This window comes from Myotis myotis, unplaced genomic scaffold (assembly GCF_014108235.1).
Source record: "Myotis myotis isolate mMyoMyo1 unplaced genomic scaffold, mMyoMyo1.p scaffold_m19_p_12, whole genome shotgun sequence".
Classification (NCBI taxonomy): Eukaryota; Metazoa; Chordata; class Mammalia; order Chiroptera; family Vespertilionidae; genus Myotis; species Myotis myotis.
Window position 1 is genome coordinate 12,942,379 of NW_023416316.1, and position 18,461 is coordinate 12,960,839.

Sequence of the window (18,461 nt, forward strand, 5' to 3'; positions counted from 1 at the left end):
CAACCCCTCATAGGTGAACTCCTACCCACCCCTCCTGGGTGAACTCCTACCCACCCCTCATAGGTGAACTCCTAGCCACCCCTCATAGGTGAACTCCTACCCACCCCTCATAGGTGAACTCCTACCCACCCCTCCTGGGTGAACTCCTACCCACCCCTCCTGGGTGAACTCCTAGCCACCCCTCCTGGGTGAACTCCTACCAACCCCTCATAGGTGAACTCCTACCCACCCCTCCTGGGTGAACTCCTACCCACCCCTCATAGGTGAACTCAAAGGCTGCCTCCTCAGAGAAGCCTTCCTGACTACCACTCCTCAGGCATCCCCCCTCTTATTCTCTCCATAACACCTCCCATCCTTCAGCATCATCACAAACGCATACATTTACGCTGGTGGGTTTGCACATTTCATTTCTGTCTCCCCTACCAGTCTGCTAGCTCCAGAGAATGGGGAACTGTTTCATTGTTATTTCAACACATCATCCCTATGCCTGGTACACTGCCTGGCACTGAATGGGCGCCCAGGATGCTAGCATATTTGTTGAAATAAATGAATAAATGTGACTCATAACAACACTGGTGACAGGTATTTGTATCCTAATTTTCTAATAAATAATGAAATCAGTAAGAGTTAACATTTCTTCCATACTTACTGTGTGTCTGATAGGATTCTAAAAGCTTTAAAACTCACTAAAATCACCTCAGTCAGTCATTATTCTTACTTCCATTTTACATATGAGGAAACTGAGGCACGGGGAGCATAGAGTTGAGGCCAGAGCACAGGATTTCCTGTTTAGAACTGCCGTTCTCCCTACCCACCACAAGGCCTCACAACTGAGCCACCAATGGTGAGAAAGGAATAACCAGGAAAAAGGAATCATATAAAAATTGCACTTCACCTGGGTCACTGTTCACACTGAAAGCTGTCTGATAAGAGTTTGCAATCTCCTCTAACATTGGCCAATCTCAGGTCACAGATACTCGGGTGGAAAGACAGGCATGAATATCCGGTTTGGCCCCTTGGGACGGTCCTGGTGGAGAGCGCTCTGAACTGGTCATTTACCTTCCGGTTGCGCTTGCCCCTGGGGGCTCACCTGCCCTCTGGCCCCTGGAGCAGGCCTGTGCCCGTGTGAGAACTCCATTTCTCACTCCCAGCCTGGAGAACAGGGCGAGGTCACTGGGGCCTTCTGTTCCTGCAGGGAGCCGGGGAAGATTAATCTGTGGGCAGAGAGATGACGCCCGGCAGTGGGGAGATTTATGAGGGGAGGAATCCAGGCCAAGGTCCCTGGTTTTCTCCCCACCTCTATCTGTCTTAGGACTATCACAGAGCTCTGTGGTGGGAAGAAATTTCCAAAGGTCATCTGATCCAGTCCCCTGCCTCCTAAAGACCTTTAGGCAAAAAAGGATGGCCATCTGATATAACACTTAAATTCTCTACGGCTCTCTCTCCTCCACGTCGTGCAACCCGGATGGTGTCCAAGCATTTTAATCTGGCATTTGAGACCCCCAATGGCCCTGTTCCACCTGCCTCAGTTCCTCTTAACCCCAAACACAAACTCCACTGCAGCCAAACTAGTATTTCCCTGAGTCTCCCAACTGTATGTCCCATCTGGAATGGCTTCCCCTCTGCTCTGCAACATGAAATTTAAAAGCCTCAGTGCAAATTTCCCATCCCCTGCGGGCTTCCCCGCCATCACAGGTCTTCATCACATGAACTTGTATTAATGAGGATGTGTCTTTTATTGACTCAGTGTTTATAATCTTATCACTCCTGGTGGCTTGGGGGCACAGTTACGACATATTTCTATTTCCTGTGCACCAAATGCACACATGTGGTGCCCGCCTCCGTGGCCTGATTCCACGAACAACACGCACCACTGTGCCTTTGCACAATGCTGCTCCTCTCGTCTGTCCTAGCCTGACAAACTCTGTACCCATCAAAGCAGAAGGCAACCAACACTGCGGGGCTGTCATGTGCCAGGTACTGCGAGGCTGGGCTTGGTATACGTGATCTCAGTTCATCTTTACCAAACCCCAGGATACAGCCAGTATTATGCGCCACCCACACATGATAATGCTGAGGCTCAAAGAGTCTAAGTTCATTTATAAATAACCTGTTCGTTCAGTCGGCAGCCATTTCTTTTACATTTACAATGGAACTCACCTGTCAGGATGCTTACTACTCATGATAAATTTTGGAGAGCAAAACCCCTCAAAGGAGAAGACACTCCGGCCTCCAAGAGAGAATTACTTGGGAAAAAGTAACTTCCAAAGAGCCCGTTAAATAACTTGACATGGTCTTTTCCATTAGTTCGATGGTTCTCAGTCCCTCTTTGGCCTCTTCACTTGCAACACACTCAAGGTGGGCCCAATGCTGGAGACAAGTCCAATCCCAGAAACGCATCCCCATTCAAGAGAGCAAGGAGAGTGGGGTGGGGGCTGTACAGAGCAGTCACCTGGAACCCTACTAGATCTGAAACAAAAAATTTCAACTTCTCCTTTTGGTTTTTCACCCTGTAACAAACTAGTTCTATCTCTCACCCCAATTTGAGCCCCAAAGAAGAGTGGGGGCCGCACCCTGGCTCAGTGACTCTGCTGTCTGTGCGTCTCCTCCTCAGGAAGGCCTGCCCCTGCAGGGAAGCCAGCCGCCGCCACTGGAGGATCCTGTCCCCCTCGCAGGCTCCAGCTCTATTTGCCAGGGGCTCCCAGGCATGCCTCAGACCTGAGATCTCACCCAGATAATGAAGAAAGAAGCACAACGCTGAGGCCTGCCCCGGTCTTCAGCACATCCTGATAATGTTCCCTAATGCTCACAGAAACTGCATGTCCCAGACACGGTGGCTCCAGGCGCTCTGGCAGGGGCCCAGCAGGGCTGCTGCATCCACATTCCCCGCACCTGAGCGTCTTGTTCAATCAAGGGCTGCTCCTGGGAGGGAAGATCTATGGAGCCTGAAGTTGCCCCGTGGACCTCACTGCTCCACAAACGTGCAGCCAGCATATAGGTACTGGGAAGCTGTCACGTGCTATGTCTGTGCTGAACAAAAAGGCACACGCGGTTCCAATGTTCACGGAACATCCAGCCTGGCAGGGAGGTGGCCGTTTCCTTACAGGATGTTAAGAGGAAGGACAAGGAGCTAGGACACCACAGGCCCACAGGAGGCAATCTCCAAAAGGAAGGCACTTTTCTATACACTGGCCCTTGCATTCACCAAGCTCCTGCTTTGAGCCCAGCATGTGGAAACCCCCTGATAAATGACAGGTCGCCCGATAGCTCTTTCACTAACAATGTCCCCTTCTGTATTAGTAGGCTAAAGCTGCCATAACAAAATGCCAGACACTCGACCCATGAACCAGGTCACCTGTCAGGGCACAGTCCCAGGTTGTGGGCTGGATCCCCAATAGATGGCATGCAGGAGGCAGCCAATCCATGTTTCTCTTATAGATGTTTCTATTTCTCTATCCCTCTTCTTTCTTTTTTGAATTTTTGCTTTTTATTTTTCCCCCTGTAACAAACTAGTTCTATCTCTCACCCTAATTTGAACCCCATAGTGGAGTGGGGGCCTCACCCTGGCTCAATGTCTCTGCTGTGTCTCTAAAAAAATCAGTAAAAACATATATTTTTTTTTAAATGCCAGACACTGGGTGGCTTAAACCACAGAAAATTATTTTCTTACAATTCAAGAGGCCGGAAGTTCAAGATTAAAGTGTTAGTTGGTCTGGTATCTCTTGAGGCCTCTCTCCTTGGCTTGTGGACAACCACCTTCCCACTGTGTTTTCACATGGTCTGTTCTCTGGGTATGAGCATCTGTACTGTCTCAGCCTCTTCTTAAGAGGACACCAGCCAGATTGGATCAGGACATACCCTAATGGCCTCATTTTAACATAATCACCTAAAGACCCTTTCTCCAAATAGAGTAACACTGGCAGTTGGGGCTTTAACATATGAATGGGGGTTGGGGGAGGCAGACATAGTTCAGTCTATAGCACCTTCCATGTATAAAGTATGTTTCATATACTTTGAAGCTTAAAATATTTTTAACTTCTTTCAACAACATGAGCTTTGGGGACAGTCAAAGCTAGGTATGACTTCCAGATCTGCCACTTACCCACTGCCTGACACTGGACACATGCCCTTACAACCCTCAGTTTTACTCATCTGTAAACTGAGATGATAATGTTCACATCCTAAGTGTCTTGGTACGATCAGAGATTGAGTTATAGAGAGCACTTAATGAACGGTACTGATGTTGCCAGTGGTATTATTAATGGCAAGAATGGTAGTTTAGGGTAAGACCAGTCTAGGTTTAGACCTACAGAATAACAGCCAGCATTTATGGAGCATGAATATGCCAGGCATGATTCTAAGTGGATTCACTCATTTAATTCTTAAAAGAACCCTAGGAAGTAGGAACTATTACTATATCCATTTGTAAAGTGAAGCACAAGTTTAAGTAGATGTTCTCAAGATCATGCACAGCTAATAAATGGAAGACCTGGGATTTGAACCCAGGCACCCTGGCTCCCACACAGTCTTATTACAACCAATTCACTAAGGACTTTAGACAATGCACTGATCCTAAACAAAAGCAATACTACCATGGCCTACAGTTGATATAAAAATTTAACTCTAAGATGATAAGACGTTCAAGAAAGGTCACTTCCCTTTTTTGCTTGAACTTCACAGTTTTTGTGGATTTTTAATAGGGAGACAATAAAGACAACATTTTTCAGACAGGGCAGCCAATATAAAGAATTGTGACTCATCTACAAATGAGCTGATGAAATCCCCACCCCAAGTAGAGAACATAGCTTGAGTCCATCCTTTAAAGCCTAGAACATTGATTAAAATGCTTTTATAAAGTAGAAAAAATGGAGCTAATATTAAAAAATCCTGTTTTATTAATCCCTAAAGGGAGGATTTTATTAATTCCTTTAGAATCCAATAAAAAGTGTGGTTTTTAATCAATGTTGTTTTCCAACTCCTATCCAAGTGTCAAATCATAGCAAAGTAGCTCCCATTTCTTGAAAAACTTCCAGATAATAGGGGCTGAGTCGGGAGCATGGGGGACAGACATAGACCCAGCCTCTTAAAGAATCCTGCCTCACAAGACAAACTGTGAAATATTAAGTACTATCAACATGATAGGAAAAAGCGGCGCTTATGATCGAGGTCCTTGTCTATTTTATTCCCATACAAACAGAAACCATTTGTTCCAGAACAGTACCCGGCATACTGTAGGCCCTCAACAAATACTTGTTGAATAAGTAAGCAAGAGAATAATCACAGAGTGTCTTAGAGACAGGGTAAGAAGTGTGGCTTTTTAATGCAAAAGTTGGAAGCAGGAGAGTAACATGGTCTGTTTTGTTTTGTTGTAAATCACCTAGAGATTTACTGTTGGGAGAAAGGATACAGGTGTGTGTGTGGAGGGGGGTGGCGGGGGGAGGGATCGGGTAAAACAAGGATAGCAATTAGGAAGCCATTACACAGTAGGGATGATAACGGCCTGGGCTAGGAGGGTAGCAATGGTGCTGGGGAGAAGATGATGGATTCGGGATATAGTTGGGACCTAGAGTCACTGGACAAGCTCAAGGGCTGGATATCAGAGATGAAGGAAAGAAAGGAATCAGTATGAGCCCTCGGCATTTCGCTTGAGCATCTAGGTGGGTGGTTAGGACATGAGTAAGATGGGAGTAACATAAGAAAGACTGGGTTTAGGGAGGGCAGAAATCAAGAATTCTGTTTTAACCATGTGAAGGGTAAGATGTTTGACTAGATATTCAAGTAGAGGTACCAACAGCGGTTGCATGAGTAACTCGTGAGCTCAGAAAGATAAAAGGTTGTCAGCATTCAGATGGGTGGAGTTGTCAATGTTTGGTGGCCCACCAGAAGCCTCTGCATCAAGGCTAAGACTCACTCTTCTGCCCCATATTAAACTCATGCCGCAGCCAAACTATAATCACAGGGGGCTTAGAGAGGGACAAAACTGTGAGCATAAATCCAAGCACCATGGACACTGCGGATCAGTGTTTCTATTTCCTGAGGAAAATCCAGGACTTCCAAAAGGACCCCCACCTCATTTGAGGGGCTTCCCCAAGCCTCTCTAGCCCTTGCTCACACCCAGTGAGTTCTAGGTGAGAGCTATTGGTACCCACATATAGTTAAAATCTACCCCAAAAACTATGGGTTTAATCAGATGCATGGCTTCATCGCTTGGGCTTAATGAGGTAAACCAGACCTCCGGTAATATTGCCTGTATAATTGACATGGTTCTCTGGGAAACATTACACTTTATAATGAAAATACTGTATATAATTAGAATCTAATAGGAAGAAAATAGTAATTAGCCAGAATTAACTGAACAGACGCAATCAGGCAAATAAAGGTTATCCTCAGGAGAGGACCCTCCGGAGTTCAAATGCTCGTCCTATAATTGTAGAGAAGCCCCAGTAATTAAGGGTAATTTTTCCCTACATCAGGGTGGGAGGTTTTTTAATTTTTTAATTTTTTTTATTTTTTGCTGAGTTGCACAATGAGTCAGCCTGGACAATACCTAAAGGGATCTGGAAGGCCGTACATATACACAGATCCATAGGAGACTGGAGAAGTCAAGAGAAAAGTAGGGAACGCCAAGCCTAAAATTCCAGGTGCGAATTCCAGGTCCAGCTGTGTCCCTAACCAGCTGTGTGACCCTGAGAGAGTCACTCCCCCTCTCTGATAATAAAGATAATAAAAACAATCATTTATTGAATGTCTACTTCTCTCGAACTGTTACGCACGTTCCACACATCATCAAATATAATCTTTCTGTTCCTAACCCCTGGATGTCTAAACATCTTTCTGTATTTGTTTCAAGGCAAAAGCTTTCTCTTCTCCTCCACCAGATTAAACCAGACCAGGGAAAATGAAGACTCCTAACGACCAAAATGACAACTCTCTCCGCGGTGGTTGTGAGGCTCAACTGAGATGATGCCCCTTTGCGAGCTGAAGAGACACGGACACCAGCCTTTATGGGCCCCTCCTTTGCACCAAGAATTTCACAAGCGCCTGGGGCTGTCGGACCCCACGACTGGGCTCCCCCGGCTCTCTGGCACCCACCCGATAGATGGCGGTGACCACCACTTGCATCATTAGGGAGCCAGGTCGCGCTCAAAGGCTGCACCCACAAACGGCCCCCTGGAGGCCAGGGCGTCACTCACCGACCGCCTTAGCCCGCAGGACGGTCAGGGCGCAGTTTTGCTGGAAGACAGTCGCCCCGAGAGAAGCGGGGCGCGCTGCTGGGCAGGTGGCTGGGGAACCCGCTCCACGTGCGTTTGCTGCATCACGTGGCAGCGGCGTCTCCTGCGTCACGTGGCCCAGGATCTGGCCGGTCCGGGCTTTTCCTCCGACAGCCGCTCTTGCAGTCGTACAACTACTTGGCCGTAAGGCAATTTCGCCGTAAAAGATAAAATAACGAAAACTGTAGGAGGAACCTTTAAAAAGACAAAATGAAACATGAAAAAAATAATAACAAAATTAAAACGCCTTTACTGCACGAAATGAAAATGCATTGTCTTCGAAGTCTTTTGTTCATTGTATTATACTATTTTTTAAATTTTATGTTTTGCTTGCTGATTGGTTTGCTCGCTGGGCCTGCAGTTTCTTCCTTAAGAGAAGTCAGTTTCCAACTGAAGAGTGGATCATGAGCGCTCTCGAAGACCGGTGCATTAGTAGCTGCCTCATTTGCATTTGCCACAAGCTTGTTAAACTTTGGGTTTCGACAGGTGGGAGGGATGACTAGCTCACCCAAGGTTTTGCAAACTGATGCTACCATTCTCTAGCATCGTGTGCAATCTGGCTTTATACACACTCGTCATGCACTACTTTGAGATCACTATGTCCACCCCTCATTGTATGGACCACTATGAGGGCTAGCATTTATATAATTTAAAAGTGGGAATAACTTCAAGAGCTTTGTCAATGGAGAAATGAAACCAACCTGACAACTAGCTTAAACATATTGTCTGTCCAATGTAGCTTTTACCTCAAAATGGCCTTACAGCCATGAGTTATGCAAAAAAAAAGTGTTTGCATGAAAATGCTTGCAGCAAAGATATTTATGGCAAAACTGCAGGGTGGTCTCTATGTGGGTAGGAATTGGACTGCAACAAAGAACTTTGTTCTCACCAACAGGAGAGGGACATGTTTGGCCCAGGGTCACACATCACAGTGCTGGGCCCTACAGCACCGGCCAGCTGATTCTCTGAGCAGACTCTGTCAGCATTGGTGAGCAGGCTCAGGGTGGGTAATGGAATGGCAGGAGGCCTTCGGGGAGATTGCAGGATGTGGTAAACCGGGGGAGGTTACTGCATTCCATCTGGGAAGGATGAAGACCGATCTGGGAAGACTTCCTGATGGAGGCAGCATGTGCAGAAGGACTGGCAAGGTGGAGGTGGAGAGAGAGGTTCTGGGGTAAAACCAGCCTGGGTAAAGGTATAATGGCAAAAGGATACATGAGATATGTCAGTGGGAATTCACTTGAAGCTCTGCTCTGACGGATCTATAGCAGTGATGGCAAACCTTTTGAGCTCGGCGTGTCAGCATTTTGAAAAACCCTAACTTAACTCTGGTGCCATGTCACATATAGAAATTTTTTGATATTTGAAACCATAGTAAAACAAAGACCTATATCTTTGATATTTATTTTATATATTTAAATGCCATTTAACAAAGAAAAATCAACCAAAAAATGAGTTCACGTGTCACCTCTGACACGCGTGTCATAGGTTCACCATCACAGATCTATAGAGAAGCAGAGATTTCTCATCCTCTTCTGGAAGAAGACCTGGGGGTGCTCTGTTCTCTGTCCACTCCCACCCTCCTCTCTCTCCATGAGAAAAGGAGTGGGTTTCATTGGTGAGGCTGAAAAATAGCTCCTTTGCCATCCAAAGGGCAAGAGAGAACAGTGCAGTGTCTTCCAGGCATGGATAAAGGTGTCTCTCTTGAGTTCCCGTCACCTGCCTCTGCCCCGAAGTGGTGGTCACAGGGACTTGCTCCTACAGGTTCGGGCAGGCTTCTGTTTGCTATGCCAGGTTGCACATCTGTCCCAGGGTGGGTAGATTCCATAGTCCAGATTCAGGAAAAGGGTTCAAGTGAAGCTGATACTGGTTTGTATTTTCTACCTGAATCTCTGTGTTCGTCTTTAGTTGAGTCTAACCTGGAGGGGGATAGGAGCCAAGGAGTGGCAGCCCTAGCTCCTCTGCCATGTGCTGCAGGATCAGTTCATGCTTGGTTGCCTAGATCACAGGACAGATAGATGAGGCTGGGAAGGTGAATTAGTGGCTTAGGAAATGGGGCATGTGAGTTTCAAGTTCTCACACAATTTCAGTGCCCTTCCTCCCATACTAAATATCAAAGCCATCTGAAGTCTGAAATGTGCCTCCCCTTTAGGGAAATGGGGATCCAGTCTTAAGTTGCCTGCCTATTAATGTGTGTTGACACTTGTACCCAAAGCATGTCCATGTCCTGGGTACTTGCATCCTGTACCACACACCCCCATCTGCATTATACCATATTGATACTAAAGATTTGCACGGAGAAAGGTTGAAGAGTGTTTATAAGAGCAACTGGAGGGAGAATGAATGGATGGACATCAGGCTCCAGTTATGCCATCTATCATCAAAGTGACAGATATGTATAGCATGTGTTTATTCTTATTGCATGCAAGGAGTGTTGTGTTTTGCTTTTCTAAGGAGAAGTCAGGGAAACTAGACAAAGGGGTTAAGCATATCCTTTCCATTTTAAGAATTCACCATTAGCAAGAGAGATGAGATTTGTATGAGATAATTATAACACAAGGTGAGAAATAAGCTGATTAGATTACGTGCTATAAAGTGCTGTTGGGTATGCAAAGGAGAGAGGATTCTTTGGCAAGAGAATTTAGAGGACATTTCCTGGAAGAGATGGTCTTGAAGCTGAGGTGGAACTCTAGGATATGAAAATGCAGAGATACAAGGAGGGCCTTCCTGGTGGATGAAGCTTAATAGGCAAGGCCAAGTGGCTGACAAATTCTGAGGCAAACATGGGGTGGGGAACAGGAAATCATGCGGGCCACTAGCTCCATGCACGGGAGCATTCTGAAAAATATGTGGAAGCCAAATCTTGGCAGGATTTTGATGTCAAAACAAAGTGGACTTTGCCCTGCGTTTTGAGAAGATATTTCAGCCAGGGGAAACGTGACTTAAGCAGATCTCTATCCCAGTGCAATTGACCACAGCAGCGCCCCCTAGAGGAATGGAGCGAAGAAGAGGAGACTCCTTGGCTGTGTAAGTCTTCCCAGGAGCAGAACTCCCACCTGTGCTGAGTGACTAGCTGAATGATGGGAGGTGACATCAAAGGGTGGTTGTGCAGATCACCAGTGCCTCTGTCCCCTTCCTTTTCTCTGCCAGAAGTGAGACCCAAGGCAGTTCTGATGATCAGAGGTGCAGCCCTCTTGTCTGGGCCTCCTATTTCTATTATCAAAGCCACTTAATGCCTAATTACTCAACCAGCCACGAGGCCTTCAGAGAGATTCTTGCCAGAGAGCAATCGGATTTGTCAGACATTTCCAAACAGCACACAACTCTCTTGGAGGTCTCAGAATAGCTATGTCAGTGGCCCTAATGGAACATAATTTCCTGTAAAGGAAAACTAATTTAATATTTTCAGGTATTATGTAACCAAGTGCCCGCAGAGAGAGGGAAGAAACTGCTAACGAGAAACAATCAGAGCGCAGTACCCCTGCGGAATCAGAAAGCCTGCAGGTATATTTAATGTCGCAAAGGGGGCCCACGGGAGTGGCTGGTTGCAGAGACAGGGGTGGGATGGTGCAATGGTGAAAGCGTGTGGTCTTGGAGCCTTCGCTAGACAGGGTTTCAGTTCCAGGTTTGCTGCTTACTAGCTCAGAGGCCGTAGACAAACTACCTCACATCTCTGAACCATGCTGTCATCTCATCAGCAGAAAAATGAGAATGATAAAATAATCCTAATTCCTTTGGTTGCTGTGAGGATTAAATAGAAAAGTTTATGGCCTGACTGGTGTTGCTCGGTGGTTGAGTGTCAACCTATGAACCAGGAGATCACAGTTCAATTCCTGCTTAGGGCACATGCTGGGTTTTGGGCTTGATCCCCAGTAGGGGGCATACAGTAGGCCAGTGGTTCTCAACCTGTGGGTCGCGACCCCTTTGGCGGTCGAACGACCCTTTCACAGGGGTTGCCTAAGACCATCCTGCATATCAGATATTTACATTACGATTCATAACAGTAGCAACATTACAGTTATGAAGTAGCAACGAAAATAATTTTATGGCTGGGTCACAACATGAGGAACTGTGTTTCAAAGGGCCAGAAGGTTGAGAACCACTGCAGTAGGCAGTTGATCAATGATTCTCTCTCATAAGTGATGTTTCTGTCTCTCTCTCCCTCTCCCTTCCTCTCTGAAATCAATAAAAAATATATTTTTTTAAAAATGTTAAAGAAAAGTTTATGGGTAGTGCATAGCATAGTGTCTGGTACTTCAGGAAAAAACACTCCACAAATGGTTACTGTTTTATTACAACTTCTACTATCACTGATCAGAGTCAAGTTAAGTAAAACTTACTTCTCGCTCCCCTTTCTGAAAGAAAGTTTGAAGTCGGGATACCAGCCACCAAAACCTTCTGGGGATGACTGAGCTCGGTTCTAGAGAAAAGGAAATTGGGGTTCAGAGAGGGAAGGTCACCCAGCTGCCAAGCAATAAACCGGGCCTCAATCCACATCGGTAGGACACCCCGATGCGTTCTTTCTTCTTCACTATCCCCCCAAGAAACCCAAGGGACTCATTCCTTCATCATTTAATCTCCCTCAATCCCCTAAGCCTTATCTGTTCCGATGAAGGCCAGCTTATTGTGCTTGAGATGGGTTATTGCTTTTCACAATTCTCTCTCTCAAGAACATAAGGATAAATCAATCTTTCCATCTTAATAAGCTGATAATCATTGCGGAATAGTTAATGTGCTCGTCGCCATCCTTGATCTTCAGGCTTCAGGCAGAAAAGTCATTCCCTGTCCTTCCCTCACTTAAACTTTATGTCCCGCGTTTGATTTTCTTCACTCTTCTTGGTTGTGTGTTTTCTATTTAATAGCGCATTTGCTCCTCTCCTTCGGCTGTCGATTCTCAAGCTTAGTTTTGTCCTTGATGATAGGTGGTCCCTTTCTGCCCATCTGCTTCTTCGCCAGTGTTTGCTTTTGCTCTTCACTTCACATCCCCATATTTGCTTGGTAGGTTCTCAGAGGCAGCTCTCTAATCCGCTCCCTTTCCCAAGTAAGACTTCATTCATGTATGTGTTCACTCGTTTAGTAAATACTGATTGAGCATCAACAGGCCTGGGTCCAGACAGACAGGGTTAGGCTCTCATGGCATGGGGAAGATCAACATTAATCAAACAGCTACAGAATAGAGAGTCTCAATCTGTGATGCTGAGCAACATAATAACAGAGGAGGCCTGATCTGCCCATTGGTGGGAGTCACGGGACAGGGGTCCAAGAAAGGCCTCATTAAGGTATAGGCGCTGAACCAAGCAGGCAGGTTGGAAGGGACTCCCGGCAGAAGGAACAGAGTTGAGGAAGGCTCTTCTCCCAAAACTAACTCCTACCTCCTGTTTAAAGCTCTCTAGAGCAGCGGTTCTCAACCTGTGGGTCGCGACCCCTTCCCTTTGGGGGTCAAACGACCTTTTCACAGGGGTCGCCTAAGACCATCGGAAAACACATATATAATTACATATTGTTTTTGTGATTAATCACTATGCTTGAATTATGTTCAATTTGTAACAATGAAAATACATCCTGCGTATCAGATATTTACATTACGATTCATAACAGTAGCAACATTACAGTTATGAAGTAGCAACGAAAATAATTTTATGGTTGGGGGTCAGTACAACATGAGGAACTGTATTAAAGGGTCGCGGCATGAGGAAGGTTGGGAACCACTGCTCTAGAGGAAAAGCATCTACACTCCATGTTTCAGGTGATGTGTCAATAGCCTCTCAGGTTAGAGATGCTTCCTCTTGCTTTGCAGTGTAACAGCCCTTAGAATCTAAGGCTTAGCTTGAGAACTATCTGCATTGGAACCCGGAGGGCCCTTAGGCATCACCTGGGCTAACCTCCCAGGTGCAAATGGGCATCCTGGTGCCCAGAGGAGGGAAAGGCTTGCCTAAGACTAGCAGACTCCAGCCCAATCCCTGACTCCCATTCCAGTGCTCTTTCCCAGCTTCCCAGTTAAATTCCAGTGCCACAGAGTTTCCTTGAAGACAGGGTGGGCGTGTAATAATAATTGGCACCTTTTTGTTCATATGTGTCCATATTCCAGGTACTGTTAAATATTTGACACTTTTTTGCTTTTTAAGAGTCTTCCCAGCCCTGGCCTGTGTGTCTCGGTTAGTTGAGCATTGTCCCAGACACCAAAAGGTTGCCGGTTCAATTCCAGGTCAGGGCACATGTCCAGGTTGCAGATTTGATCCCCAGTGAGGGTGCGTCTGGAGGCAACCGGTTCAAGTTTCTCTCTCACATCGGTGTTTCTTTCTCTTTCTCCCTCCCTTACTCTCTCTCTAAAATCAATAAGAAAAACACATTTTTAAAGAAAGAAGAGTCGTTCCGGTAACCCAGTGGTACAGAGCATTGATACTGGCCTCTTGTTTCTCCCTGTCTCATCTCAGTTGGCTGAGGCCTCCGTTTAGCTGAGGACCCCAGGCCAGAAAACAGAAGGGACTCTACACACCCAGCCTGACTTCCCCCTCCATACCACAGCAGGCAGAACACGGCTGGCCATTTAGTCAGCCTCGGTCTGTGGGCCCCACTGCATACTAATCAGTCACTAGAAATAGCTGCATTAGGGACGAAAACATTTACTGGCAACACTATCTGGCTTCAATCTTTCACCTTCACTGGGTAATGAGATGAGCTAGAACATTAAAACCAACAAACAGCCTTTGGTGTTTACAGCAAATGTTTGCAAAAGCACGGGAGCCAGAGGTGCTCTGGGGAACATCTGGATTTCTGGAAACCGTGTGATTACACAGATGTGTGAGATTCATCAAGCTATAAAAATATCCTGTGATGTATGTCGGGAAAGAAAAACAACCTCCCGAAATGGATTCAGTACAAATGATCCATCATAACAAAGACACCGAAGGAAGGCTGCTAGGACTCCAGGCTCTGGGGAGACCTTCCAAGCCAAGGTGAAGTGGGTGGTTTGGGGAGTGGTCTTTGGTTGAGGAGGGCGGCGCAGGGATGAGGCCTGAGGATGTCAGGGATCCTACTTATCTATTGTTTCATGCCTCAGGACACTCTCTATCAGTATCCCATTGCACTACTTGGATGGAGCCTTTCCTTTCCTTCCACACTTTAGGATCTCTACATTGCCCCAAAATATCTTCTACTGGCTTCTGGAATTCTATGTAATATTCCCTGAAGCACTTTCCAGATTCTTCTTCTGCAGGCACCCCCTACGACCAAAATAAGACTCATCCTATTTCCCTAAACATGGAATTTGTCTTCACGCAAATGCGTAGTATCATGCCTGATTATGCCCCTCAAAAATTGTTTTGCTTTTTTCCCTTTGTTTTGCCTTTTTTCCTTGAATGGCTGAGCAAGCAAATACATGAATGAGTTGCCTCCGGGCCTTTGCCTGTACTCATGCTCGCACCTGAACTCTCCCTGAGAGTTAGAGCTCAAGCAGGAGTTCCTCTTCTACCTCAAACATGATTTCAGGCAGTATCTCCCCTGGATAGCTTTTCCCTCCACTCTCTTCCTCAGATCCTCATCATACCTGCTAATTTTAACGTCTCCAAATATTTTGTAAAAACCTCCAGCTTAGCCCATACAGCTCCTTTTTTGTTTTCTTTTAGATGTGTCTGTTTTTCTCATTGTTCTATAAGCTTCTCAAAACCGGAGATGCTGACGTGCTCATTTTTGTAGCCCTGATGTCCAGAATACTATTCAATACAAGGTAGTGTGGTGGCCCTAGATGAACTCCTTCAAGAATAAGGAACTCTTCATATGAAGTTCCGCAGGCTTGTGATTCTAAAAGGAACTGCATTTATAGCCCAGTCACACCTTGGAGACGTTGCACCCTCAAGCATAGAGGCAAGGGGAGCTACTTCTCTTCCTTGGGGAACCAAGACTGGATGAAGTGGTCACTGGAACAGTTAAGGGCTAACCTAGTGTGAAAGGTGTGGTGGTGTGCCCACCTGGATATTTAAAGTCTGGCTCTAACGATTTATTTTAGGGATATGGTTTTGCAACACCAAATAGCAGGAATAGAAAATAGTATCAATAGGAAAATGCATAGACAGTACGAATGGAAAAACAAAGGCATATGTTATCTATGCTATAGCATTACTGAGTTCATCAGCATCCTAGTGAGGAGGAATCAGCCATTAAAACCAGGCCTCTGCTCATAGTATGTCTATATATTATATGGGGTTGTACATGTAGCTATTTCGTTTTAAATTCACTGGGCCAGTGTCCAGTTTATTCCACAGTGGGAGCCCAATCGGTCTCCATAAGCCCTTCTAGAGCCCTTGGCAAGGCCAGAGTTAAAAGAAACCCCTTTGACCAACAACCAGGGCCTCTGCCTCTGAGTCGAAAATATTTTACAGCACAAAAGCGCCTCAGAGGGGAGCAGGTCACCTCCCAGTCCCTTCCATTTCCCACCCCAGCCAGAGTCCCCCTCATTCTCCAAATAAGACCCTGTAAGGCCAGCGGAGATAGAAATTGCATCTCGGGAAATTAGGGCCTCCCTACCTGGGAGGCATGGAGAGACTATGGACAGACGAGAGCCTAGAGAAAGAGACAAAACGCCTATGCCAATAAGGAAACGGCTTTAATCTATCAAAGTAATTCTCCTCCTTTCAGGGAAAGAGAACATGAAATTGCACAAAATGACTTACAGAGTGGCACCCAGTCTGATTAGCGTGGGGCCCAGAGCTCTCTGCACTTAGCATGTAAGGTAGAGAGCCCATTTGAATATTAAAAAAAAAAAAAGAAAAGAAAGAAAAAACATTCCCAACATGAAAAGGGAGAAGAATGCATTTGTCTCTTCAAAAGATAAGATGTTTGTCGGAAGCCTCTACTCAGAGGACATCACAGGAGAGATGGGTGCCTAACGGGGGAGGGGATGGAGAGACTGTGGTCATCGGAAAGGGTGGCATTTTACCCCTCATCCTGCCATTTCCCCAGCTCTGTGTCTCCCTCTGGCCTACAAGTTAAAGTCTGGTTCCGCAGATCTTTTCAGTATCTAGACCAGGGATCTGCAAACTTTTTCCATGAAAGGGGAAAATGGTCAATATTTTAAGCTTTGCACACCCTCGATCTCTGTCTAAACTACTCAACTCTGCCCTTGTGGCCAGAAAGCAGCCATAAATAATACATACATGGCCCAGCTGGCTTGGCTCAGTGGTTGAGCATCGACCTATGAACCAGGTCATAATTCAATTCCTGATCAGGGCACATGCCTGGATTGTGGGCTCAGTCCCCAGTGTGGGGTATACAGGAAGCAGCCAACCAATGATTCTCTCTCATCATTGATGTTTCTGTCTCTCTCTCCCTCTCCCTTCCTCTCTGAAATCAATAAAAAATATATTAAAAATAATAATAATACATACATACATGAAAGGTAAGGGCTGTGTTCCAATAAAACTTCATTTGTAGACACAAACTTGTATTTCAAATCATTTTGATATATCCCAACAGATTGTTCTTCTTTCATTTTTTTCAATCATTTAAATATTTTTTAAACCATTTGTAGCTCCCAGGCTGTATGAAAACGGGCAGTCGGCAGTGTGGCCCTCAGCAGGCAGGAGTTTGTCAACCCTGGTCCAGGCTCAGCTTGCATTTCTCGCCCCACCACAAGCTGTTTCTCTGGGCCCTTCAATATGAATGACTGTTTCTTCTACGCACAAGCCCCTTCGTTCGCAGAATCTGTACCACCTCCCTGTTCTTTCTGCCTGGATTATCTTTCTGGTCCCTTTCCAAACATCATCCCTGTTCTGCCAGCCTCTGATTCATCGCCCCTTCCATGGTGCCCCACCGCAGTGCCCAGAAGTGACCTCCCCGCACACACTTGATCTCTGAGTCTTATCTCCAGTTCCAGACTCTAAGCTACTTCTACACAAAGCACTCTCCACCAGTTCCATTCGCCCTTCAACCAATTCCCCACAACACGCCTCTGAGGTAGGAGCTGCTATGACCCCTATTGTACAGACATGTAATTGTATCTTAAAGAGGGCTGTTCATTCACTAGAGGCCACCCAGTGACTAAAGATGAACAGGGCCTGTGCCGTGGGCATCGGGCACAGCCCACACTCGTGACCCTGATGTTAACACTGGCTGAGCTGGCTGAGAGACCTCACGGCTTCCAAGTTGCAGACTGCACAGCACCTCAAAATAGGGGTGCTCATTATGTGTTTGTTCAAATGAATGCTAAAGCATCTGAGGTCCCTGGGGATTAGTAGTAGGCAAGGACTCCAACACCGGGCGGGCCGGGGGGGCGGGGGGCAGGGCAAACAATAGCTGACAATCTTACTTTAAGAAAGGACATTAAAAACAAAGCAAAGGATGGTAAACACCAGCTCAATTAACTCACAAACAGAGAGTTCCAGTGCCGTTCATGGTAGGGTCTAGTGGTCCTGCATACACGGGTGTCCTGGAGAGTGTTGCTGTGTGGTAGCATCATGCTGTATGGGAATATCTTAGTGGAAACCCTGAGCCCTCACAAAATGGGAGTCAATGACCTGCTTAAAAATCAGAAATAGGTGACCAGTTTGGATGGATACCCCACCCAGTGATCTTTCTTCTTAATTTTCTGTGTTTGAATCATTTAGCCCTTATTAATCTAACTATCTCTAGTCTGCAGAATCACCTATTCCCTGAGGGCAATGGGGACCCAGCCATTTTTCCACATCATAATAATGTTGCAGGGAGCCTCTGTTGTATTTGCTCTCTGTATCTTCTTACTGGCCTGGGAATAGTCGGCCCGTTCTCTGTGGACTCATATGTGCACATTCAATACAAATCAACTAACATTTACTCAATTACTACTGTATGCAGTGTCCTGTGCTGCGGATACTGATGTAGGACTGATGGTTTTGTTTGCAAACTCCGGCGTTTGCAATCTGGGAGAAGGTCGGATGCTGACAGAACGCAAGAGCTACATGTTTCTTACCATGCTGAAAGACTAGTTCCATCAAAAAAGGAAAAGGATATAGCACGGAGCAAATAAAAAATAAATAAGCCCCTCCCCCCCAAAAAAATCTTGAGTTTTCCAAGATATTTTTAGTTCCCTTGATCATGCCTTCCTTATTCTCTACTATCTCTAAACTTGAGACAGTCAACTTTGATTTCTAACCTCAGCCCAATGCAAACTTGGGGTCTCCTGGTATTTGGTTCAGTTCCTACTAGACTTGTCCAGGT